Raw genomic sequence first — 25,750 nt, forward strand, 5'->3', positions numbered from 1 at the left:
ATTAAATTGTGAAGTATTGTCTTCCACCATAACATATAGTCCTCAATAAAACCAGAGAATGCCTCCTTCTCTACGATTATTAAACGGACAAGAAAAAAAGAAAGTGATGTTTTGGCTAAGGGATAGAGGGCCAGTTCTGCCCCCTTGAAGGGAAAGTATCTGCCTCCTATTTGCATAGGGCCTGTTGATTTTGGCCATGAGCCATAGTGCCAGCTCCTAAATGACGGGAACTCCCACTCATTAACCTTGGACTGGGCCATTCCTCACACCTAACGATATCTAGAAAGAAGGATCTTCGTAGCCTGATGCCTACAAAGAGCCCAGAAACACGCTGAACACTGAACAACTCTTTGTTGAGTGAAGGTCGGACTACATGAGACTGAAGGGATCCATCAGGATCCTCCTGCTCATTCTACACTGTCCTGCATAGCTGTCCATCTCCACCAGATGACCAGGCTCTCTAGCTGGCATTCCCAGCCCAACCTTGGACAAAAATCTTCCCCTTCAGCTCAGCAGAGTTGGGTTGTGCTTTATCAGAGAGAGCTAAAAGCCTCAGGAATGAATAATCCAACCAGAAATTAAGGAAAACCAAAGAGCCAGCAAAACTGATGGGTGAAAAGAAAAAACAAACAAACAAAAAACAGATTGGTGAGTTAACAAAGTATAGATTTTTATCTTGCTCCTGAACTAGTCATGATTTGGTTGATCCAGATTCCTAGAGAAGGAAACCTTAGGTCTGGTTCACAGCCTTCTTGGGCTCCAATGTCTGGAATCAGAGGCAGCTTTGGTTAGGAGAGAGTAATCCAAATCTTTCCACCATTCCTGTGTGATCTCTGGCTTTCATTGACTTCTCCCTCCACTCACCTACTTGCTCGCTACACCCTAGCCATCCAGACCTCTTGGCTTCCACCTCTGAGCCTTGGCCTGTGCTGCCCCCTCTACCTGAAATGCCCCTCCTCCCACTTGTCATCCACTGACTCTACTTTCCCATTCAGGTCTCCTGGCAAATGGCACCTCCTCAGAGAGGCCCTCCTGGGTCACCTTATCTGAAGTGAGTTCCTCCACTACCAACCCACCTACCCCACCACTGTCCTCTCCCATTGCTCCTGTTCCAGTCAGGGATATCACTGCAGCCAAGAAAAGACAAAGCTAGTGAATTTAAATACATAGCAGAGAACATTGTTGGAAAGGATCAGGTAGCTCATAGAATCGAAAGGAAAGCTGAAGAATCAAGCTCAGGCAGGAACCACAGGATAGGAGACATAGACAAGAACCTGCTACAGAACAAGTCTTACAAACCACCTCTGTGCAGCCAACCTCCAAGAGGGTCCCCAGTGAGCCCACCTCCTGGTCTTCACAGCCTTGTGTAGTCCCCTCCATCATCATACCCGGGTTGGTCTGGGTGACCAATAGAAACCCAGAGAAGTGATGGCATGTCACCTCTGAGATTAGGTTGTAGACTACTGAGGCTTCTGTCTGATGTGCTCTGTTGCATGTTTTCTCTCTCCCTGCCCCCTTTCTCCCTCCTCTCTCACTCTCTCTACCCACCACCCTGCCCCTCATCAGCCCCTCTGGAGAAGCCAGCTACCATGTTACAAGGACACTCAGTCGGTCTTTAGAGAAGCCCACATGGTGAGGAGCCAAAGATTCTGGCCAATAGAAGAGGATCCTGCCCTGAACAGTGTGACTCAGTGGGTTGGACATCGTTCTGCAAACCAAAAGGCTGCTGGTTCGATTCCCAATCAAGGCACATGCCTGGGTTACGGGCCAGGTCCCCAGTCGGGTTGCATATGAGAGGCAACCAATCAATATTTCTCTCTCTCTTTCTCCCTTCCCTCCCCTCTCTCTAAAAACTAAATAAATAAAATTTTTAAAAAAGGAAGTGGATCCTCCAGCCCCAGTGAAGCCTCAGACAACTGCAGTCCCAGCTGATACCTGGACTGCAATCTTGTGTGTGAAAGACCCTTAACAAAAGCACGCAGCTAAGCCGCTCCTGGATTCTTGACCCATAGAAACTGGGAGATAACAAATGCTTGTCATGTCAAATCACTAAGTTTCAGGCTAATTTCTTACACAGAAATAGATAACTAATACAATCCCTCACTGACCTTGAACATGAGCATTATTCCCTCGAAGTTCAAAGTCTTGAGAAGGAACATCAGAGTAGCCACGCTTGTTTCACACCCGTCTTCGGGCTGGCAGGAGGTAGGGAGAATTATCTGTACCCTCTTGGCCTCCTTGGTAGGTCCTGTCCCCACCCCCACCACTCCCCTCAAGTAAGAAGGCTGTTTATTCAGATGCTGAGCAGCCAGGACAAACCATGTGCACCACTGTATCCCTTCAGAACACTTCTCATGAGCTGCGGTTCTCTGTGCAGGATCGTATTTTCCTCCTTTCCGTGTCCTCGTAAGTTTGGGCCTCCACCAGATCCCACAACTACAGGAAGCAAATATTCTCCTAACCCAATAATACAGGGGAAACAGCCTCAAAAGGCAAGTCTGATTGCTTTAAAAATGCCAAACCCTGGGGAAAGACTTAGAAGAAGATGAGAACGTAAGTTCTTCTCAGTGAATGTTTGGGAATCAGGAGCCAAGATACAATTCTGCATCTTTTCATATAGTCAAAGCACAGTGAATAATCAAACCTTTCTTGCTCAAGACCTACGTATGAAACAGACACTTGGTTACACACCAAAAAATTATCCATGGTCCCATCCCCAAATTAAGTTAATGTTTTTATTTGTACATGTCCCTTTTTTGTCCTTGTGCATATGTGCCTTCAGGTTTTTGTTCTCCTCAAGGATATCATAGATATTTTTCCTGTTTTACATCCTTTTATGACACTATACCATATGTATTATTTCCACTTTTGTAAATATCTTTTTTTCTTTATCTCTATACTTCTCTCCCCATAACAGCCTGGCAGGTATCCTTGTACCTATTTAATTGTTCATTTCATAAGAAAAAGGAATCTCTATTATTTTTTGTGATCACTTTTCTCACTTAACAATATCTTGTGGAAATCATTCCAAGTCAGTAGACACAGGCCTGACACATTCTTCTTTAATAACTGTGTAGTATTCCACCATGTGAACTTATCACAATTGATTCAACCATTCCTTTGTTGCCATACACTCAGCTTGCATCCAAGCTTTAACCACTGCAAAACATGCTGTAAGAACACATATCCTTAGGCATTTGAGCTTTTATTCCTGTAGAGTAGATTTCTACAAGTGGAATTTGTGGGTATGTATATTGTAAATGCTAACAGATATTTTCCAAAAAAATCTTGGGAAATATATATAAAAGGACATTTACTTTGCACTTTCTCCATCACTAGATGCTATCATTCATTTTAATACTTGACAATTTGATGAAGAGACATAGCTTATTGTTGCTTTAATTTACATTCTTCCAATTATTAGTGACATTGAATATCCTGTTAAATGCTTATTAGCTATTTGGATTTCCTCTTTCATGGGTTAACTTTGCCCACTTTTCTACTGAATTGTCTTATCAATTTCACTTATTCATGTATTTATTCAACAAACACTTACTGAGCACTTACTATGTGTTGGATGTTGGTATTATACCATTGACTAGACAAAGCCCTAGCCTTAATGAAGAGCTCTTTGTACAAAAATGATATTAACCTTTTACTTTTTCATCCATGTTGAAAATCAGCTCAAATGTCTAATTCTACCTCCAGGCTCTCCCGTCCACACTTTCTGGCAGATTATTGATAATGATGGTTTCAGATTTTATCGTGTAAAAAGACCTAGTACTAAGTGCCACAAGCCATTCGTTTGTTAGAAAGAGCATTTAGCCAGTCTCCTAGGTAGCAGGATGTTGGGACGCCATTCTCAGGCCTTTCGTATTCACTGTTCCTGTCTCTACGTCAAGTGCCTGTGACCTCCTGGGGGAGGGGAGCAGGGCTCTTATGGCCACAAGAGCATGTTTAGCCCTTGAGGGGGGCAGGACAGAAGTGCCAGAGTTGATGTCCCCAGGAGCAACCTCCTTCCGATGCCAGACAAGGAGCTGTTGGAAACCCCAGTTCCCTCATCCCTTTCAGGGGTGTCCAACCTTTTGGCGTCTCCGGGCCACACTGGAAGAACAGTTGTCTGGGGCCACACATTCAATACACAAACACTATTGAAAACTGATGATCAAAGTAAAAGGCTGTAAGCAAATTTATGGTTTTGCGTTGGGCCGCATGTGGCCCATGGGCCGTGGGCTGGACACCCCGGGATGGACTAACTCAGAGGTGTGTGTTTTCCATTGCCTCCTCAGGCAAGATGAAGCCCTGGTTGCCCACAGTGTAACTTACTCATTAGTCTGTCCTGTAATGGCTTCCTTCCTCTCCCTGTTTCACTTCCCCATTCCCTTTGTGGTGCTCCCTGGGACGACCTCTAAAATAAACTAGTTGTACTCAAATCCTATCTCATTTTCTGTTTCCGGGTGAGTTCAACTAAAACACAGGGATTTACACACAATGAAATAGCAGCCGGAAGCGGTGTAACTCGGTGGGTAGAAGTGGGGCCTCTGCAGCCAGGGGTCGGGGTCAGGGTCTGAAGCTCGGTTCTGCTCCTGTGTGACCTCAAGAGCCTACATTCTTTTTGTTTGTAATGGTTAAAATAGCAAATTTTATCATACACATTTCACGAGTTTTAAAAAATTAATAATGTAATATACCAAAATATTGAATTGTGTGCTTTAAATAGATTAACTTCATGGAATATGAATTACATCTAAATAAAATCTGATTTAAAAAACAACCTGAAGTAGCTTATGAGAGGAAGCAATAGATTGCAAAACAAATAAGCCCACAGACATTATAATTTATCCACAATGTAATATTCCAATACAATTTAAAAGAGACAAAAATTAATTAAACATATTATATGGGGATACATGCATTTGTAATAAAAGCAAAAAAAAAGTATGCAAATGATAAATACTATTTCAGGAGAGTGATTCCCTCTGAGAAGGGTGAGGAAGAAACAGGGAATAAAGTTATGGCTCTAGCCATAACTACAATGTATTACTTTTTCTTAAAAAAACAGAAGCAAAGATAACATGAACCTAATAGTGCACATGGTTATTATAGGGATTAAATTAATTGTGCAGTTTTCTATAACATCCAGCAAAATTGATACTAATCATTCATATGAAAACACCGAGTCCTAGAGAGCACAAGTAGCTCACATAAGGTCATATGGGAACCCGAGACTCATGTCCCATTTCGGAAAACTCTACGCTTCTGCCCTCCCATGGGCCAAGGATATTATAGTCATAGGGTTCCACTTGTCCTGGACTTCAAATATGCTTGGACCCACAGGTGGAATTGGGTGGTTATCAGTGCTGTCCAATAGGACTTTCCGTGATGATAACAACCCAATCCCAATATGGTAGCCATTGACTACCGGAGCCCATTAAACATTCAAAATGTGGTTAGTGCAATGGAAGAAGTTGATTTTTTATTTCACTTACTCATAATAAATATAAATAGTCATATATGACTAGTGACTACCCTGTTAGACAGCTCAGTACTATAGAAAAGGGCTGAACAATGGTGGGAAGAATCTCTCAGTTCTTTTCTTCTCCCCCTATGCTCTCTCTCCTCCCGTTACCTCCCCCAGCCCCCGCCGTTCAGTCCCCTCTTCATGGCACTCCCCGTCTCTCCTTTGTATTAGCTTGGTCCTATGGAAGGAGGCATCAGGGAAGGTGACAACCGTCGTATTTTTATACACCCAGCAATGCGAAACAAACTCCTTTGTGACCGCCGTGTTAAAAGACAAGACGAATATCTGCTATAAATAAAGCCGAATAAAGATTCTTTTCTAGGTGGCTTCCATTGTTCCTTGCGCCTTTATCGTATTCATGCTGAGATAATTTCCAGCGTCTCAGAGCCTCGGTAGTTATAAAATATACCATTACCTCATTTTCATTTCATTAGAATTATAGGTCATAAGACTACTTTGATCCTTACCAAGTTCATCATTAATGGTTTCAAAATAATGGTTCTTTCAATTCCACCAGGAGCCCCATTCAGAACTTCCTACTTCTTTATTCTTTTATATCCTGCTTCCTACTTTTAACTCTCCGTCTAGACAATAGTAGCTAATGGGGTTTTCCACATGCCGGTGTGTATTTCACATCCACGAAGATGCTCCCTGCTCCGTTCTGTAACCCCACAGCAAAAGCTGTAAAAGTAGCCATTTCTTTCCAAACCGTCTAATCCTGATGGATGGCATGGAAAGGTCTGCCTGAGTCATATATCTGACCAACCATCAGCTCTCCCGGGCTACATTTCCATGGTAACTTTAATTAGCTCCGCAGGGCACAACGGGACACATGGGCTTTGGAGCCTGACAGACATGGTTTTGAATCCTGACTGTGTTGCTTAACTGTGGAGATAAAATAACATCCCCTTTGAGTCTGTTTTCTCATCTGTGAAATGGAGAAATGGGATACCAATATTTTCTTTGCAAGATAGTGGAAGGACTGCAAGGATTTGTATGGGAAGCAAGACATAGAAGTCAATAAAAAGCATGGATTCCGCCACCAGAATACTGCTCTGTGACCTGGGGTAATTTGCCCATTTCTCTGAGCCTCACTTTTCTCATCTATAAAATGGGTATAGTATTAATACCTACCTCGTAGGGTGTTGGGAGGATTAAATAAGAATATACATGAAGTCCTCAGACCATGACTGCTTCAAAGAAAGCATTCACCTCTTAGTCTGCCCTGGGGAGAGCTCCTCATCCCAGTTTTTGGCTACTTTCTTCAGAGTGGAGTTCTCGTTTTTTAATATTGTGAACTCCTCTGAGCATTTGGAGAAGTGTATGGACCCTGCTCAGAAAAAAAAATGCTTGCAAATGCATAAAATATGATAAATAGAGCTACAAAGAAAACTAATTATATTGAAATATAGTCATCAAAACATTACAAAGACAAATGTGTGATATAGCAGTATATGTGCTGCTTTATTAATGGATTAAATAATAAGATCTAGTGGCAAGTCTAAAATTTCCATAATTTCAAAGTAATGATGAGTACAAACAATAATTCAAGACATCTGCAAAGACTGTAATGTGATACAAAATATCTTGTGCTTTCTATGGGAGATGCTATAGCAGGCTCTGCTAATACTACTGTTGGCTTCCTCTGTTCATAATTAAGAAAAAGGCTTAATTTAAGTTAGAAGTAAAATGAAAATAAGGAAGTAGATTTTTCCCAGCCAAGTTCACCCCTGGTGTATAACATATTTAGCATGCCTTTACCCTCAGCTGTCATAGGTTAAGAGGTAACCTGCTAATTCTCCTCACAATCCATTACTTGGCCTGTGATTGGTAAAGTAGTTTCAGAACAGAAGTGCCCATTCCTACAAGAGTGTGCAACAGGCTGACAAACTACTGCTTATTGAGGAGTACGTGGCAGGCACTGTTCTAGGTGTTTGACATATTAACACATGTAAATCACTCATCACCATTCACAAAAATCCTTTGAGATAGGTCTTACTACTATTCCTGTCTTACAAAGGAGGAAAATGATGCACAGAGTGGCTAGGTAACATGTCCAAGATCAACACAGTTTAGTAAATGGTAGAGTCAAGATTTGGATTCCATAGTCTGCACTGATTCCTTAGTCTGATTCCATAGTCTGTGCTCCTAGCTACCATTCTATATGACTCCTCTACTCTGAATGTGAAGGCAGAGTGAGATTTTAACTAAAACCTTCAGGGAGAATAGGAGTTAATTAAAACGTTGGCAGAGAAGGGAGGAGGGAATGAGGAGACGTAGAAAGGAGGCTGTTTTAAGCAGAAGGAATGGGAGGTACAAAGGCCCTGGGGTGGAAAGAATGTGGTGAATGTAGGGCCCAAAGATTCCAAGGGGGGTTGCAGGTTGGGGAGCAAGGGGGACGATGGCATTAAATAAAGCTGGACAGCAGCAAGCTTCCAGATCTCGTAGGGTCTTGAAGGCAGCTTTATCGTTATCTTAAGGATATCTTAAGTGCAATGGGGAGTGACAATCAGATTTGTTACCTAAAAATACCATTCTAGCTGTAGAAGAGAAAGCATCAGAGGGAAGAAAAATTGGAAGCAAGTAGCCTAGTTTGGAGGATTGCTTGAGCGAGGTGGGACACAGAGGGACACAGAGAAGTGGATGGACTTGAGGACCATCTGGGGGAACGGATGTGGTGGGCTGGATGTGGGGGTGAGGGATAACCCTGTGGCAGACTGTTTTTCTCAAAGATGACCACAGCTATATCTTCCACCCACCCACTCTTCTTACAGTAGGGCTATGCTATTCCTTCCGTCAAAAGCTGGGACCTGTATTCCCTCCCCTTGAATCTGGCTGGCCTTACTGGGTTTTGTGATTTCCGAGGCTATGTCATGAAAGGCAATGATACAGTTCCTGTCTCGTTTTTTGAGGCACTCTCTCAGAGCCCAGAGCTCCATGCAAACAGCACAGCTGCTCCAAGGCCACCGTGCTGTGAGGAAGCCCAGGCTCGCCCGCACAGGCAGACCATGGAGAGGCCCTGAGACTACGTGAGGGGAGATGTCCAACCAGCCCCCAGCTGCTCCAACCCCTGCTGTTCCTGCTGCAGCCACTGTCTGACTAAGCTCAGCCAGAACTGCCCAACTAAGCCCTTTCCAAATTACTGAGTCCCAGAAACTATGAGCAAGAATAAAACGGTCACTTTGCATCACTAAGTTTTAAACCTGAAACACTCATCTTTCAGATTCTGTCTCTACTGATTCAGCTAGTCATTCAGTTCTAACCCTCATGAAAGGGATTTAACATTCTCAGTTTAGGTTATTTGTGAGGGATCCCAAAAGAGGATAAATGGCTTTTAGGTACGTTACCTCTGCTGTTTTAATTACCCAGTCCAGTGGTTTGTAAACCTGGAAGAGCTTTTACATACACACACACACACACACACACACACACACACACTCTCTCTCTCTCTCTCTCTCTCTCTCTCTCTCTCTCTCTCTCTCTCTCTCTCTTAAGTTCTACTTTAGACTTACTGAATCAGAATCTCTGGGAAACAGCGAGCCGTGGACTCAGCTGACCTGTCCTACTGTTCGACATTATTCTTTGCCATTTTCATGATTATTACAGTTATGTTCGATGTCTATACCCCAGCATATATAGGCAAATCAGGAGACATATCCTTTGAGAATTTCAAGTGAAAGGGGGCATTATTCAGATTTTCCTGGTCATCTGAGTAGCACAAACAAGATTTACATACCCACATCAAAAATAACTATCTATCAGTATTTTCACAAGTTTATTTCACATGACTCTGGAAATAAAGTAACTAAATACCTTTTGTCTAAAATAAAAATAATTGAAACAGTGTGACTTGCCAAAAAAAGAAACATATATTATAGAAACAATGAATAGCTCTGAATTGAATCTTTCTGCAAGAAAGAATGTTATATACAAAGAAGAGATACAAAAATGTTTTGAGGGTGTTACTTGTTGCTGAGATAGCCTGGAGAAAGAGGGAACCTATTATATCTACATCATACCTGTGATACCTGTGATATCATACATCAAAATCGATTTTAATTGGATTAAATATTTAGTTATTAAAAAGGGGAAACAAACTATGGTAACATTAGAAAAGGAATATATGTGTATTAAGTTTTTTAGAGGAAGCAAAGTAAAAAATGGATCAGCAAGGCTGTGTTCATTCTGGAGGCTCTAGGGGAAATTCTGTTTTCTTGCCTTTTCCAGCACATAGAGGCCTCCAGCCTTCCTTCATTTATGGTCCCATCCTCCATCTTCAAATCCACTGGTGTAGCAACATCTTCCAATCTCTCCTTTCCTCCCCACCCCTCCCCTCCCCTCCCCCCTCTCTCCCCTCCTTGTCCCTCACATAAATGGTTATATCCCCACCACCACTTGCTTCCATCATCACATCTCCTCTGACCCTGACCCTCCTACCATCCTCTTATAAAAACCCTTATGATTACATTGGACCTACCTAGATAATCCAGGATTATCACCTCATTTGGAGATCCTTAACCTAATGACATCTTCAAAGTCCCCGTTGCCATGTTAGGTGTTACATTCACAGGTTCCAGAGATTAGGACATGGACATCTTTGGGGGCCATTATTCTAATTGCCAAAGTTGTATAAAGCTATATGGACATAAGTGGGAGTGTCGTAGAGGGTTGCGCTCCCTGATGGCTGGCAAGGACTTTATGGTGCCTCTTCCATATTTCCCCGAGCTACTCCTTTTAACATACAACAGAACTTGCTGAGTGGAGGCAGTCCCACTCTGAACTACTTTGTTGGAAGAATCTTACTTTAAGGAGCTATTAGTTCTTTTGGGGCTCAAGACAAACACAGTATCATCACAACAAAGTCCCCTCCACCCCCACCCCCAATGTCCTGGGGAACAAGAACTCACTGATTAGCTTCCTTGACATTTACTTCATTTATTCCAATGGTGAACAGAGTAGTCTATGAAAACCCAAGGGCCTCTTTGTTCTAGGGATGGTCTGTTTAGCGCAAGCAAGTCTATAGAAAGACGCAAACTGTGGTGTCATAAAATGAACCTGGAGAATAGGAGATCCATGAGCTCATGAGCCTACATGATGAGACAGGCATCATTCTAAGAGCTTTCATGCATGGTATGTATTATACTACCTCACTGAACTTATTTTATATTGACCTTGGGAAGTACACACTATTCTTATCCCCATTTTACAGATGAATAAAATGAGGCATGGGGAGGTTAAAAAACAAGTTCAAGTTTGCCCAAGTAGAAGTGGAGAGTAGAGTTGTGAACTAGACCAGTCTCATTCCACAGGTTGCGTTCTGATCCACCAAGACTTCCTAATACACTTAAGCCAAGAAAGTTGGAGGTCAGTGGTCTGTTTACATGATGAACTGGGTAAATCCCCAGAGCAGCACAGGCAGGTCCTGGGGCAGGGGTGGGGCATGGAATTGTGTGAAGCCAGTGAAGTTAAGCTGCAGGTCTGCCTGTCCCCATTCCCAGCACCTGTCCTTTTGTCTCTCTCCGGTGCTCCCACTGGCCAAGGACTTCCCTCAAGACCAGTATAGATAAGTGAAGAATTTCTTGGCCTTTATTAGGCCATATGAGCCCTTTGGGAATTGAAAATATGAAATATTAACCCCTTTGCCTGGAAAATGCATCCGTGCATATAATATTGTACAGGATTCCAGTCAAAAGAAAATTAGTGGCTGAGAAGAACACAGCATCACTTCTATGTGTTCCTGCCAAAAAATGTATGACCTGATTATAACAATGAAGAAACACCAGACAAGCCCAATAAGGGACGATCTATAAAATAAGTGACCTAGACTCTTCAGAAATGTCAAGGTCATGAAAGACAAAGGAGACTGAAGAACTGTTGCAGATTAAAGGCAACCAGAGAGATTTGAAAACTAAAGTCAACCTGTAACCCTAATCTGGATACTACCAGAAAAAAATTATTTATTTCACTCTAAAGAACATTAGTAAGACGTTTGGTATAATTCAAATAAGGCCTGTAGATGAGATAATTCAGAAAAAGAAAGAGACACACAAAGGTAGAGTTGTAAAGCAAACAAGGTAAACTGCTCAACATTAGGGGGAAATGGATGGAGGACACTCCGAATTCTTTGGACTATTTTTTGCAACTTCTTTAAATCTGAAATCATCTGAAAAATTTAAAGAAACTTTTAAGAATCCAGAGTGCTTTGTTATGTAGTAAATGAGAATTGCATTAACCTGTGGCCCATCCAAGCTCTGAACATCATTTACACCTACAAAAAAAGTCTGAGAAGTGTCCTCGTGAATTAGCAAAACGGAACAGCAAGGAATTCCTAAACTGTGGGGTGCAACGCAACCCGAGGGTCAAGAGCCTAAGCCACTCATCTCCAGTGCTCTGTGACCTTCGGCAAGTCACATGAGCTCTCTGACTCAACAGACTCACCTATAAAAGGGACATAGTAATGGTATTTATCAAGGAGAATATATGACATTAGGAAAGGGAAGGAATTCTTAAACAAGACACAGAACACTACAAGCCATAAAGAGAAAGGTTGAAACATATGACTGCATTAAAATTTAAAATTTTTGAAAGACAAGACAACATTAACAAAATAAAATGACAAACCACAGAGAGAAGACCTAACTTGAGGATCCAGTATCCAAACTATGTAAATAATTTCTATGGATCAATAAGAAAAACATAAATAAAACCAATAGAAAAATGGTACAGAAATATCAACAGGCTGTGCATAAAGGAAAAAATCTGAATAGCATGGAGAAAAGATACTCAATATCACTAATTCAGGAAAATTAAAACTGAAACAACAAAGATATTGCATACATAGCATTCAGCAAAAATACATAAACGAATAAAGTCTGAAAATATCCAAAGTTGCCAAGGATATGTTGAAATGGTACTTAAACATTGTTGGCAACATATACAGTAATATGTCTTTGAAGAACAATCTGACTAATTCTCCTTAGTTCAATATATATTACAAAGTCAGCAATTCCACTCCTATATCCAAAGGTATATGTACTAATGTGTTCGATACAGCACTCTTTGTTTAAAAAAAAACTAACTATTCCCTAGTACAGATACATACATTGTGGCTCATTTATATAATAGAATATTGTACAGCAAATAAAATAAATTAGAGCAGCAGTTCTCAAACTTTATGGCGCATCAGAATCACCAGGAGGAGTTGGTAAAAAAAAAAAAAAAAAATCACTGGGTCCTACCCCTAGAGTGTCTGATTCAGTGGGTCTTGGATGGGGCTGAAATTTTGCATTTCTAACAAGTTCTCAGGTACCAGTTATGCTGTTTACTAGTCCAGAGACCACACTTTGAGAACCAGTAAGCTAGTTATGTGTTTCAACACAGTTAAATCTTGAAAACCCAGTACAGTTAAAAAGATAAAAGCAAATTGTAAAAGGATACATAAAATATACCTAAACACATTAAGCAATAGCATACAATTGGGGAGATATATACATATATATATATACCTTCCTAATAGAAGTACAAAATATACAGCAGAATGTATTTCAGGAGAGTGATCACCTCTAGGAAAGGAGGGAAAGGAAATGGGAGGAGTGTCTTAGTGGTGAGTATAAAGGTCTGTGTAACAGTTTATGTATTTTGATGTATGTTTAAAATGTTAAGAAATTTTGTAAAGTTTAAATTACGTTGTATTTATCTCATAGGTTTGTTGTGAGAGTGAATGAGATCATGTGAAACTTCCGGGTGGATAAAGATAGCAAAATGAAATTGGGTCACAGAATCTCTGTCCCTGTATATCTAAACAAAAAATAATTGAAATGTTTAAAGATATCAAAAATTAAGAGAATCAATCAATTCAACCAAATAATGAAGAGATACAAATTCATGGCATAAGCATAAAAAAGGGGGTAACCAAGAAGGGCAGAAAGTTCTGAACTGAGACAGGTGTGGTTGACCTACTCCACAAGAGTATTCCAGGAAAGTAGGTGAGTCCGCAAAACCCTGATAATTCTCACCTAGAGCGAGTGAACCCAACAACCTGGGGAAAAGGAAGGAAAAATTCCTGAGAACCTCCCGAAGCTCTCAGCAGATGTGGGAATAACCACCAGCTCCCTTTTTCCCAGGTGCCATGATGAATTATGGTAAAAGGTCGGAAAGCCAAGCATATCTACTCATAGCTTTAGACACATCCTGCACTATAAGTAAGAAGAAAAAGTACACAATGAAGTGCTATTTCCCTCCTTCAAGTATGTACCTGTTTGCAATTACACACTCAAGCGTGATTATTCACCTACTTCTATCTCTCCACTCGACAATAATATCCACCATAGCAGGGATGGGTCTGCATTGAGCAAATTAGTAAAGGAGTGAATATATGAGTAGGTGTCAAAGAAATCTGACTTCCTCTAATGTTCAGATTCCACAGCCACTACTTTTACTTGTCACAAGGAGAAAAACTAGACCCCTTGAGGTCGGACGCACTTCCTAACTAATAAAAGAGCCTACATGATTCATACAGCCATAGGTGTGATAAATCAAGTGAATTTACAACTAATTCCATTCCCTGTGACAAATATATTCTATAGATTAAATAAATAATACAACATTATACATGCTTCACAGTCAACATTTAACATTCTGGGAATTTTATTTTTGGCATTGAATATTCCAAGAAAAATAAATAATTCAAGAACCACCTGTGGCTATATCACCGAAGTCTTTTGCCCCTTATCGGTGAAACGAATAGAGTACATACACAGCCTATTTAAATGTAAATTAAAATAAAACATTTCCTCTGCCCCTCTGCTCTCTTTGCCCCTTGTGATCCAGAGACTACAGGGAAAATACATATATACTGTTTTCCAGTACACACTTCTAAGGTGTGTTTTTGTTGTTATTTAGTTTTATGCAAGACTAAGTGAACGTATTTTAGGGTTTATATGATCCATTTCCACAGAGAGCAAGAAAGGAAGGCACTGTGAAAATTAGAAGGGCAAAGCCCTTTGAGATATGGGACACCCGGCCGAGGACGCCGTTACTAGGCAACTCATATCCTAGCGTTCTCAACTGCCGCTCGGGAGCCACTTCCCCGCCCTCATTGCTAAGGAAATCGACGCCCCAACTCAGCCCTGCCGTAAACTCGCGCGCTTTTGCGACACTGCCGCGCCCGTCGCTGCGTGCGCGCCCTCTGCCCCTACTCTCCGCCCCAACCGCCATTGCCTCGTGCCCGCGCCGGTCGGTTGGTGGCGCCTTTGTCCTACGGCGGGCAGGTGGGCTGAGGCAGAGGCGGCGGCGGCGTTCCTGAGGCGAAGGAGCGTCCGGGAGCCCGCCGCACTGGTAGCGGTGAGTGCCGGGAAGCGGTGGCCGTCCGCCGACGCTTGGGGCTAACGGGCAGGCCTGGAGGGTAACCCTGGCCGGATGGGGAGGCTGAAGCGGGAGGGCCCACTGGACGCGCGACCGCGGCTCTCTCCGGGTGCGCGCGGGACTGCGCATGCCCGGTGCGGGGCGCGGCCTCCTCTGGCTCGGCTCTCGTCTGGCCCGGGCCCGGCCATTCCGGGAGGCCAGTCGTGGACTGAGGTCCCGCGGCGCCGCACCGCACCCGCCTGTTTGTGCGCGAATCGCCGACAATAGCCCCCAGGCTCCTCTGTATGGTAGGGCTGCAGACCTCGCCCCCCCGTGTCAGAATGTCGAGTCGCTCGTCTGCGCGTCCTCTGCGAGTCGGTGGCGCAGTCGGGATTCGAACCCAGGCTCATCCTGGGCGCCTCACCCGGCGTTCTCCGTGGCGTACAGCGCCGTGCGGCGACCCAAGCGCTGTCCGGGATCGCCGGCGCCTCCCAACCCGTTGATCGCATCCTCGAGGCGTCTCTTTGTTATGTGACACCCCCGTCTATTTTACAACCCGGATCCCGGTCCCAGAGAGCAGGGAAAAACTGCCGAGGTTACCCCGGAAATTAAGCCAGCACCCCAACCTGCTGGCTCTCCAGTCTCGAGACCATGGCACTTTCCACAACGGGGCAACCCGCCAAGGGTTTTTTTTTTTTTAGGACGACGTTCCCCAAATTCCAGGCTCTCGCGTTGCATCTTTATGTCCGGGTACCATCTATACTGCTGTTTATTGACCAAATGTTAATTTTTTTCCTTTAAACGGACACTTTTCCCCCCTTCTAAAATACATTGTTTAAGGTGGAAACGTACATCACAACCGTATAATGGAAGCCAGTTATTTTTCTAATACTCATAAAAAATAAATACCTATCTATTAAACAGTGCGTCCTTGTTCCTCCTGGAATTATTCTGCATTCAACGCTTTGGGAAACGCTGCCCCTAGGAGTATGGGGTTCATTGTCCTTCTGGCTTTCGCTCTGTGCACCGAATTCCCCACTGAAGCATAGCAGATTCTGTGAAATGCCCCGGGATCTTGAGGGATGATAATTAACGTTTTAAGGCTTCTGGTTGTAAGCCGTTCTCGTTACTGATTTAAAGGCGGTAGTCCGGGGGAACTGCAGGCTGTCCTCGGTGTTCTTACGGCATCGTGGTGTGGTAGTCACCTGACAGTTCACAAAAGGATGTTTTTGCAAACGCTGATGGAGCCGTTTGGGGTTTTGAGAAGTCGAGATTTACTATTTTCTGTATGAGCCAGTCGGTATGAAAACTAACTCTCAGTATTGGCTTTTTCAAACCAGTAAAGCTCGAACAGTGCATTGTGGGTATTGGGGATCCCTTAGCTCTTTGCTAGCATCAGTTTCTTCCTTCATTCTGGTTCCTTTGCCTTTCATTTAGCTCCACATATTCTTTGAAACCTCTGACAAAAACCTTTTCACGGAAACCATAGAAACGGTGATTTTCCTTGTAGAATGTGCCAGAGAAACCATATTGCAAGGCTCGGTGGGAGGGATTTTTCGAGGTGCAGGTTACTCAAGGTCCCATGCTTATAAACACCACACATGAAAGGAGGCGTTGACAAATTAACTTATTTATAAGCTAACGGTTTGTTCTACTTGTCGTCTCTTTGTAACCTCTGTTTTTGTGTGTGAGAGAGCACATTTACTTTAATTCGTTGAAAGTTTAGTCTTGACAAGTCAGTTCAGGCTATGTAAGGGTTTTTTTTCCTCAGCCTCTGTTTAAAAAAAATTCATATTCCTTGGGATTGCTTTCTTAGGAGCACAATGTAGAACTTAAGGCTAAGGTAATTTTCTTCACATTTCTAAGTAGAAAAGAAATGAGAATTTGATTTTACTCGAGTCAATTTCAGAACTTCAGCAAATGGAGCCTCATCCACCAGTGCTCGAAAGCTAATAAACATTTTTTGGAAAGGCTTTGGAGGTCTGATGAGAAAGTGCTGGATGGTTTCATTGTAAATAACCATTGCAAGCATTCCATCTCTGTGGCCTGCAGATGGCAGTACCTTTGTGTGGCTTGTTAGGACTGTGAGAGTTAATTCAATTCAGTTGTGCTTTTAAGAATGGAAAACCTGCCTTAGCTGGGTATCTGCGTTGGTTAGAGCGTTGTCCCAGTACACTAAGGTTGCAGATTTGATCCCCGGTCACAGTACATGCAGGAATCAACCAGTGAATACATGTATGTAACAGACAAATCGATGTTTCTCTAAAATCAATAAATAAAAAAAATTTTTTTAAAGTAAAGAATGATGCCCTAGCTGATGTGGCTCAGTGGATTGAGCACCAGCCTGCAAACCAAAGGGTCACCGGTTCAATTTGCAGTCAGGGCACATGCCTGCGTTGCAGGCCAGGTCCCCAGCAGGGAGCCCATGAAATGCAGCCAAACACTGATGTTTCTCTCCCTCTCTTTCTCCCTTCACCTCTCTAAAAATAAATAATCTTAAAAAAAAAAAAAGAGTTGGAAAACTGTTTAAAAAATTAAAAACTAAAGAATGGCAAACCTTTGGAGGAAATATATTTGCTGTTTTATTCCTTTCAGAAATTTTTGTTTTTAAGTCCCACGAAGAATAAAATGTCTACTTCTAAACTCATTACTGTTAGTGGTAATGATAACATATAATCAGCAGTTTATATGGTTTACAAAAACCAACTCATTTGCTCCTGTCTGTCATCTTGTGAGATAGGTAGACTGATATTATTATTATTATTATTGTATCTTTTTTGCATATAAGGAAATAATGTCTCAGAGAGATTAGATGTCTTGCTCAAATCACATATGTAGTAGAACTCAGAAGATGTTATTGAAGATGAAAGATTTCATGACCAAGCAAAATTGGGACATGTGGAGGTGAAAGTGGTGTCCTTACTCCAGAACGTCTCAGAGGCTTTAACATGCTAAACGTATGCAGTGTTAATAAAGGCGTCATCAGAGAGACCCATGGTGCCTTTCCTATCCTCCCATGAACATCTTGAAGTACCAGTGTTCCCCAAAACTTTCTGCTACACTTTGTTCTCCTTCTATATCTGTGGTTTACTGATAGTTACTGTGTCTTTGAGACAAGTGTTTTCAAAGCTCAGAGTTTTTATGCCAAAAGATTTGTCCTGTGAACAGAATACTCGTTTGTCTAGACTAGTCAGCTTGAGCAGATAGAGTAGCCTGTCAAGAAATTAAAAGGGCAGTGGTGACCAACAGGAAGTTACTCTCTATGTTAGTCTCATTAATGAGACATTAATGAAAGGATCAGGGTAGGGCCACTGTCTGAAGCAGCAGCACATTAGGGAAATAGGAAGTACGGTGACAGCTAAATAAATAATACCAGTATGCCTGCTGCTTTTTATTGGTGGTTTCATTACCACCAGATATGAATATTTATAGGGATGGTCATTTTCATTCTTTATCCCATCACTAAAAAATAATAAGAGAGAACAGTCCAATTACATTGATGTTAAAGTAATTCCCCTCAAAGAACCAGAACTTTTTTAGTCCATAAGACTCTTTTCCCCCTTTATTTCATGGTCATAACAATTGTATTGTTGACCTGGATAAAGACCAATGACTTTAGGCAAGGATCAGGGCAACTAGAGTTGCATTGTAGAGCAGAGTGTCTTATAACTTTATAAAATACGTTGAGTGGTCCCCTGATTTGCATCTGGAATGATTGAATTACTGAAGATTTGGTTGATCCTGCAGCCAGTGGGTAAGCTTTGGAGAATTTTAATTATAAGTAATTTGATTTTAAGTGAGTATACCTAATTATGCAGTTGGAGATTAAGGAACTAATAATATGTATTCAGGGTCAGAGATAATACAAGAAGTTTATTTTTAATCTCTCAAAATTATTTTTGATATCCAAAAAGAAAAAAAATTAGGAAAACCGTGATTTTTGTTCAGTTTTGAAATTGAGGATTATGAACGTGTAACGGAACCTTTTGCGGCCTTTGGGCAACTTAGTTAGGACAGCATCAGAGTTACTAGAAAAGCTCAATGGAAATACAGACCCTCGAGTGCAGCCTCCCACCCCGAACTCTCAGCTGGCTGGTCCCAGGAGGTGGGGGCTAGGGAATCAGTCTCTCAAAAGCTTCCCCTGTGGTTTCTTGTGTACATGAAAGTTTGAGAACCCATGAAAGTTTGAGAACCCCTGGTATAGGATTTTAGAAAATGAATTTTCACTGGAAATAAAAGGTTGAAGCAGATTCTAGTACATTCATATCCCAATAACTAATAGGAAATGACAACTCTAGTTTATTGTTGGGTTTACATTAATAGATTCATTTTAAGCAAGACCTTAAACTATAAAATTTAGTTTTTGGCTTCCAGTTGAAGTAGAGGTAATAAGAATAGTTAGGATTTATGTTGAGTTTTCAGTATTTTAATTCTTTCCATTTAGTAGCATGCTTTCACCTTTTTGAGAACAAAGAAAGCCAACCTACCGCAATTCCATGGACTGCTTATTAACTTTAGATTTGCTCCGCTTCTCTTTTAGTGGTGTGGATCTGAAATTATATGTGAGGCCATTTATCTCTTTTTGCAAAGAGTTGCATTTAGATATAAAAACTAAATGCCTCAGAAAGAAGTAGGTGTTACCGGCCCCTGCCAGCAAAACAATACTGACGACTCTAGTTTGCAGAATTTAGAGAGAACCTAGCCGGCAGTGTGCCCTTTCTTAACCAAAGTGTGTAACATGTTACCAAAAAGTGGCAAGCTCAGTGGCTAATATTTTTCCTATCATTTTATAACTACATAGTTGGGGGAGGGCTTAAATTTCCAAGATAAGTTTTAAATGATAAGATGTAATTGAAGAGAAGTGATGGGCTGTACATGCCTCCTTGGGGGTGGGGGCAGCTCATCTTATTACCTGTAGCACTATGGAAGCTTGGGCTCATGATTCCACTTCCTTTGGAGGTAGCCGTGTGATTATGCTTTCTGTACTGTTTTCAGGGATTATACTTTCACAGATTTTAGCCATTGTAAATTTTTTTGGTAACAGACTGTGAGCTAGTATTTCCCTTGAACATGGGATTTGAGAGATTTCTAAATGGAGGACCTAAGTATATTGTTATATATGCACTCAAGGGATAAATAGATGGCAGAGTAGTAGTTTCCAAATACCTGCCAAGAATCACCTGATCCTAGGCTTCATCATCAGATTCTGAAAGTTTGAGACGGGGTCTGAGAATCTGATTTTTACCTGTCTTATCAGGTGGTGCTGATGTCTTCATTAGGGAAATGTGATGTGGAGAATGGAAAGAATATGTATATAAATGAGGATAAGGGAAGGGAGAGTTGTCTAATGGGTATAGGGTGTTTTAGTTTTGCAAGGTGAAAAAGTTCTGGAGATCTTTTGTACAACAGTGTGAATATACTTAACACTACTGAACTGTATGTTTAAAAATGGTTAAGATCATTGATTGACTGTTATGGGCTTTTTACCACAATTACATATTTTAAATATATTAGAAAACAATAAGGAGAGGTAGTTTGTTAACTGCTTCTTCCTGAACAGTGGGTTAAACTAATAGATTGTTCGTTATTCGTTACTGACTCTTCTGGCCATCGGTTCATTTTATATCCTTTTATTAAAGGTAAAATCATAACCTTTTAAATATTTGCTTACCTGTTCCCTTCAGTGTCAAACCAAGGATCCTTGAAAAACATTGTAATGGACACTATTTTAAATGCCTTAGGTTTAAATGCACTCTCCTCCCTTTTTTGGGTAATATACGAAGCGGGAGTCCCCCCAAAAATGAAATTACCTTCCGGAGGGCAGGCCCCTTGCAGCACAGGCTTCCCCCGCTGGGTGAGTGTTCTGGGGCCCATCTGTATCAGCTCACCAGCTGGAGTTGTTGGGAGAGGCCACGCTCTCCTTCAGTAAATTTTTTTTTTTAAGACTTTCAGGGTGTTTGCCCGTTTCATGATGGGTGATTTACAGGCGCACCTGTCCATGCTGTGCTGCGTGTTCAGCAGTGTTTGACTAAAAACAGCATGACTCCCATGCCCCATCCTCTTTATTCACCCAGTCTCACCCCCAGTGATTTTGTGTGCGTCCCTGGATGAAAAAAGTCCTGAAAGGATAACATTTTGCCAATGTGAAGTGAAACAAAAAATGGCAGAAGCACTAAAAGGCATCAAAATTGATCAGTTCAAAAACTGTTTTGAGCAGCGTAATAAATCTCTCAGTAGGTGTATTGCGTCAAATAGAGAGCACTTTGAAGGTGACTGAAGTTTAAACGTGTAAGAATAAATACACAATTTTTTATAAATAAATTCTGGATTTTGCAGGGTACCCCCTTATACAATACATATAGTAGGCCTGCATTGTCTGGCTTCAATGAGATTGGTAGTTCATTCAGTTCATAGCCTCCTAACAGGCCTTTTGACACCAGTTTCTTCCTTTCCCATAACAAGGGGCGGGGGTGGGGGCGGGGGCGGGGTGGGGGGGTGTGGGGGTGGTGGGTGTGGGTGTGTGCGTGTGAGATTTTTATTTATTTTTAGAGAGGGGGAAGAGAGGGAAACATCAATGTGTGGTTGCATTTCATGCGCCCCCTGCTGGGAACCTGGCCTACAACCCAGGCATGTGCCCTACACTGGGAGTCGAATCGGCGACCCTTTGGTTTGCAGGCTGGCGCTCAGTCCACTGAGCCACACCAGCCAGGGCAGGTTTTTGTGATCTAATCTAACTGTGGTTTACACCTGTAGTTCCTCTCCCTTTTTCTCCTGTTCCCCCATTCCCTGCGTTAAACATGCTCTAGTATTTCTAACTCACTATGTCCTTCAAACCATTCCTTTACCTTTGTGTGTGCCAGAATGACTTCCCTCTTTCTAGTAAGCTCTGTTCATCCTTCAGGACTCAGTTTAAATGTTATTTTCAGGCCTTCCCTGCCTCCTCCTTGGCCCCGCTACTTTCCCACCCTTTCTTCCCAGTGTCCTCTCTGCCCGCCTCCTCTCCCCTGCCATACACATAGTTAGGCCTTCATTATCTGCCATAGTCCCACTTTGGATTATACTGTCATTAATCTGTGTACATGTGCCTCTCTCCTTGATTAAACAGTGAGCTCCTTTAAGCCTTAAAGTTTAAGACAGAGACTTCAGCCTTTTTATGTCCATTTATCTAAGGCCTAAAACTGAATGTGACACACTGTAAGCATAGAAGCATTTGATGTACTGATTATAAAATATCCCTTTCAGGTTTATTAATATAGTTCTCTAAGGATTTCCACTTGTATAGTTTAATTGAAATTTTACCTTTTTAAAATAAACCTGTATTTTACATTTTTTTAACTCAGACTTTTTTTTATTTAGATTAGCTCAACCTTTGTGAATCCAACTTAGTTTTTTCTCTTAGCTGATATTTTCTTTGAATCAACATAACTAACACAGGTAGAAAATCCACTTTATCAGGTTAAGAGAAATCGAGTGACTTAACTAAATTCCCCACACGCACACAAAATAGGACTAGAACTCTTATTTGCTGATCCTGGTCAAGTGTTTTTTCCTCAAAAGAAGTAAATAGGGCAGGAAATTAAATTTTGGTAGAGAATTTTCATCTGAAGAGTTGAAGTGAATAGAACGTTGGTAGCAAAAGCCAGAAACACTGCAGTTTGAGGGGATAGAAATTGGAGTGGTAATTGAATAAGTAGGTCCTACCCTATTGGGTGTCTTGGTCACTTAACCATTGGGACTTTTCCAGATCCCATCAGCATTTGATCAGGGAACCCTAGCAAGAGTTTCCAAAATCGAAACCATGTCCTTCTGCTCCCAGTTGGAAGCAGCACAGCATAATTAATAAATAAGTTTAACATTCTGGCTTCAGACAGACCTGAGTTTGAGTCCTAGCTCTGTCTCTTGATCATCATGTGACCTCATATAAATCACTTGATTTCTCTAAACCTCAGATTTTCTCATTTGCAAAATAGAGATCAGAATAGTACTTAACTCCCAAAAGTTGTTGAAAGGATCGAATGAGGTAATCACATAATGTTCTTAGTAAAGGCTCTGGGATAGAGTAAGCATTCTGTAAATATGTTACTATCATTTCTCCTATTTCTGTTCCCAAGAACAAAATTCTAATACACTTAAAGACATAATAATTTAATTTGAGAATGAATGAGATAATCAAATATGAGGGAAAGCACAGTTTTCAAAGTGGACCTAACGGTTAAAGTGGAAAAACGGTTAAGCATTCTCTTATCCCTAATAGTTACAGTGTAACTCATTGTAATATCCCTGATATTACAATATACCATCAAAGTCATCTTCATAAATACAATTTAAGTGAGAAGTCCTGTTCTTTCCATTCCCAATTTTAGGAGTTTAATATATAATATCCATTGTCTTATTAGTATGGTTTTCCAAGTGGCATTATCTTTATCATCATGTATTTCCAATTTAATAATATCTGCTCGTTAGTTGGTTTTCAGCCAAGCCTTTTGGACAGCTTTATTTCATTTGCAATCACCTAGTGACATTCTGTAGCCTTCTGGGTTTGTTCAGCAGCCAATGGTGGTACTGTCACTAAGTGCTGGGGTTCATACGGCACTTGTTCAGAATAGTTCACATTAGTTTCCACTGCCTGGATAGCCTGAAGTATAAAAATTGGTTTTAAGGTGAAAAGAGTTATTTGATGATGGCTCAATTAAAAAATAGAGCAAAGCAGTTCTTGGTACTGTGAATGAAACATGCAGATTTGTTATGTTTATAACATTATCCAAGGATCATTGTGTGAACCTTGTCTGGCATAGTAGTCTAAAATAAAAGTGTAGATTAGGCATTGTGTCTTTCTTTGGAAGTTTTTTACCCCATTCTTTTGTGCTTTAACAAGCTCTGCTACTTCCTATATAACATCATGTTTTCTAAATTACTTTCCGGTCCCCCCCCCCGCTTTATATAATGAATCCCTTCAGTTGGTACTGTTTTCCTTGTCTAAAAATCCTGATTGGAGAAGTGCATTTAACTGTTTTTCAGAAAACCACTTGGAAATTGTAAATATTCAGGCCAAGGTTAAGCACCTTGTGATGGTGATTTTGAATGGCATCCACATTGCTGATGTAACTAACAAAATATAGAAGTACCAACTAAACTGAGGTGGAAGAGATACTAAGAGACTGACTTTTGGTCTTGAAGGTATTTGACTGGGACAAAATGTATCAGGAGGATAAAGAAGCACCATTTCTTCCCTTCTTTCATGAGGAGGAGGCATTCTACCTCTCCTTGGAGATTCCCACATTGCCGATTATAGTTCCCCACCTAATAATGTTCAGAAAGACCCCCAAATTGTCTTTTTTTTCCTCTTCTCCTTTATATTTATATTATTTCTGTTTCTTTTGTGTAGCTTATAATATATCTCTGTAAGGATATTGGGGGGGGGTCTTATTCAACTAATTAACACAAAAGCCCCCCTTTACCAGTCCAGTGTTTCCATTCTCAAAGAGAAAATTTGTTCAAATGCATTTCCAACCTCCAACTGATGTTTTCAAACTGTGTGACCAAAAAATTGGGATAGGACAGGGGTTTTTTTCTTGACTCTAGATCTTTGCTATCCTGTGATCAGCTCCCTAGAGTTATTTGTACTTACAGTAGCCTCTCTGTTCTTCCTGTATTTCAGAACTCACAGGTTTTCCAAAAGTTCTGTGTACACATGTTTGGATTTTGTGTCGGGGGGGGGATGATGGTGTTGACAGTTTTGTTTTCATAACTCACACTGAAAACCCCCGCAACCCTCTCCTAACCTGAGCAGCCCTTTTTGAGGCAATGAGATATCAAAAGTTTCCACATCTCATTTTCTCTGTATCTCACCCAAGATGGAGATGGAGTGCTAAGGAACCTTAAATAGGGGGGAATAAACAGACACTTGGCACACCACACTAAAAGTTTACTAACTCCTCAATCCTCAGTCTAAGAAAATAGTCTAAGAGTTCTTTTTGGCAGAAAAAACATAAGCCACACCATCCCAGTATAACTGCTCTGAACTACTCAATGAAAATAGATAGTAGGAGGCAAGTTATAATCCAAATGGTTTAAAGATACAATCTTGAATTTTAAAATAATATTGCAAATGATTTCCCCAAAATTTCACCAACCACAAGGTAAAATATTCACCTCCTTCATTCTAACTGGAACCGCCTTTACCCTAAAGGTATATAATTCATGACCACTTTGGTCTCCCTGATTATATGTGTAGTCACTCGCATAGGATATAATTATATAGTGTAGTAGTCCTTTTCGTGTAATGACAGCAAGTTATATAGCATTTATAGAGACTGGCCAATCAAAGTAATACCCCATGTTCTGTATTCTCACCTAAATGTTAGCCGGGTCAAGTCAGAATTTAAATGAGTGTTGCTTATTCACAAGACCATTTAATGGTATTTGGAACTCTGCTAGAAAATATGGTACTTATTTAAAATCTTCACACAACTACCAGCCCCATTGTATTGCAGAGATACTTTGAGAACTACTTAAATAATCAAAGACATCACATTTCTCTCTGAATCATAGTCATCCTATATTAGAAAGCAGTATAAAGTAAGTGAGCACGCTAGGTCAGTAGGCCCTTCTAAACCTGAACTGATACTCTTCACAATTATGTATAAAAGAAGTAGGATTATCATTTGTTATATGTAATTCAGATGTTAGAGAACCTGTAAATTGTTAAAGTGCCGTGTGCAGTGCCAAAGCCTTGGTTAGATATTACTGGCCAGCTCCTACATAGAAAATATTTTCTGATTTATTTATTTATTTTTTAAATAGAGGGATTATCACTGGTATCTGCTTAACTGAAAAAGTAAGAGGCAATTTAGAGTATGCTTCTGGCAATTTAGATTTAGGGTACCT

The 25,750-nt window shown here is 41.1% G+C and overlaps 1 protein-coding gene across 4 annotated transcripts in view; it reads left to right on the plus strand.

Moving 5' to 3' along the window:
- Positions 1 to 14,720: 14,720 nt before the first annotated feature.
- Positions 14,721 to 25,750, plus strand: part of NCOA5 (nuclear receptor coactivator 5) — a 30,005-nt gene continuing 18,975 nt past the window's right edge. For all 4 annotated transcript variants that reach the window (XM_054573656.1, XM_054573658.1, XM_054573659.1 and 1 more), the window contains exon 1: positions 14,721 to 14,863. The gene's annotated coding sequence lies outside the window, so the exon portion shown is untranslated. The remainder of the gene's footprint in view (positions 14,864 to 25,750) is intronic.

Source organism: Pteronotus mesoamericanus, unplaced genomic scaffold, assembly GCF_021234165.1.
Source record: "Pteronotus mesoamericanus isolate MK-2021 breed Mesoamerican mustached bat unplaced genomic scaffold, CSHL_Meso_final contig_25, whole genome shotgun sequence".
Classification (NCBI taxonomy): Eukaryota; Metazoa; Chordata; class Mammalia; order Chiroptera; family Mormoopidae; genus Pteronotus; species Pteronotus mesoamericanus.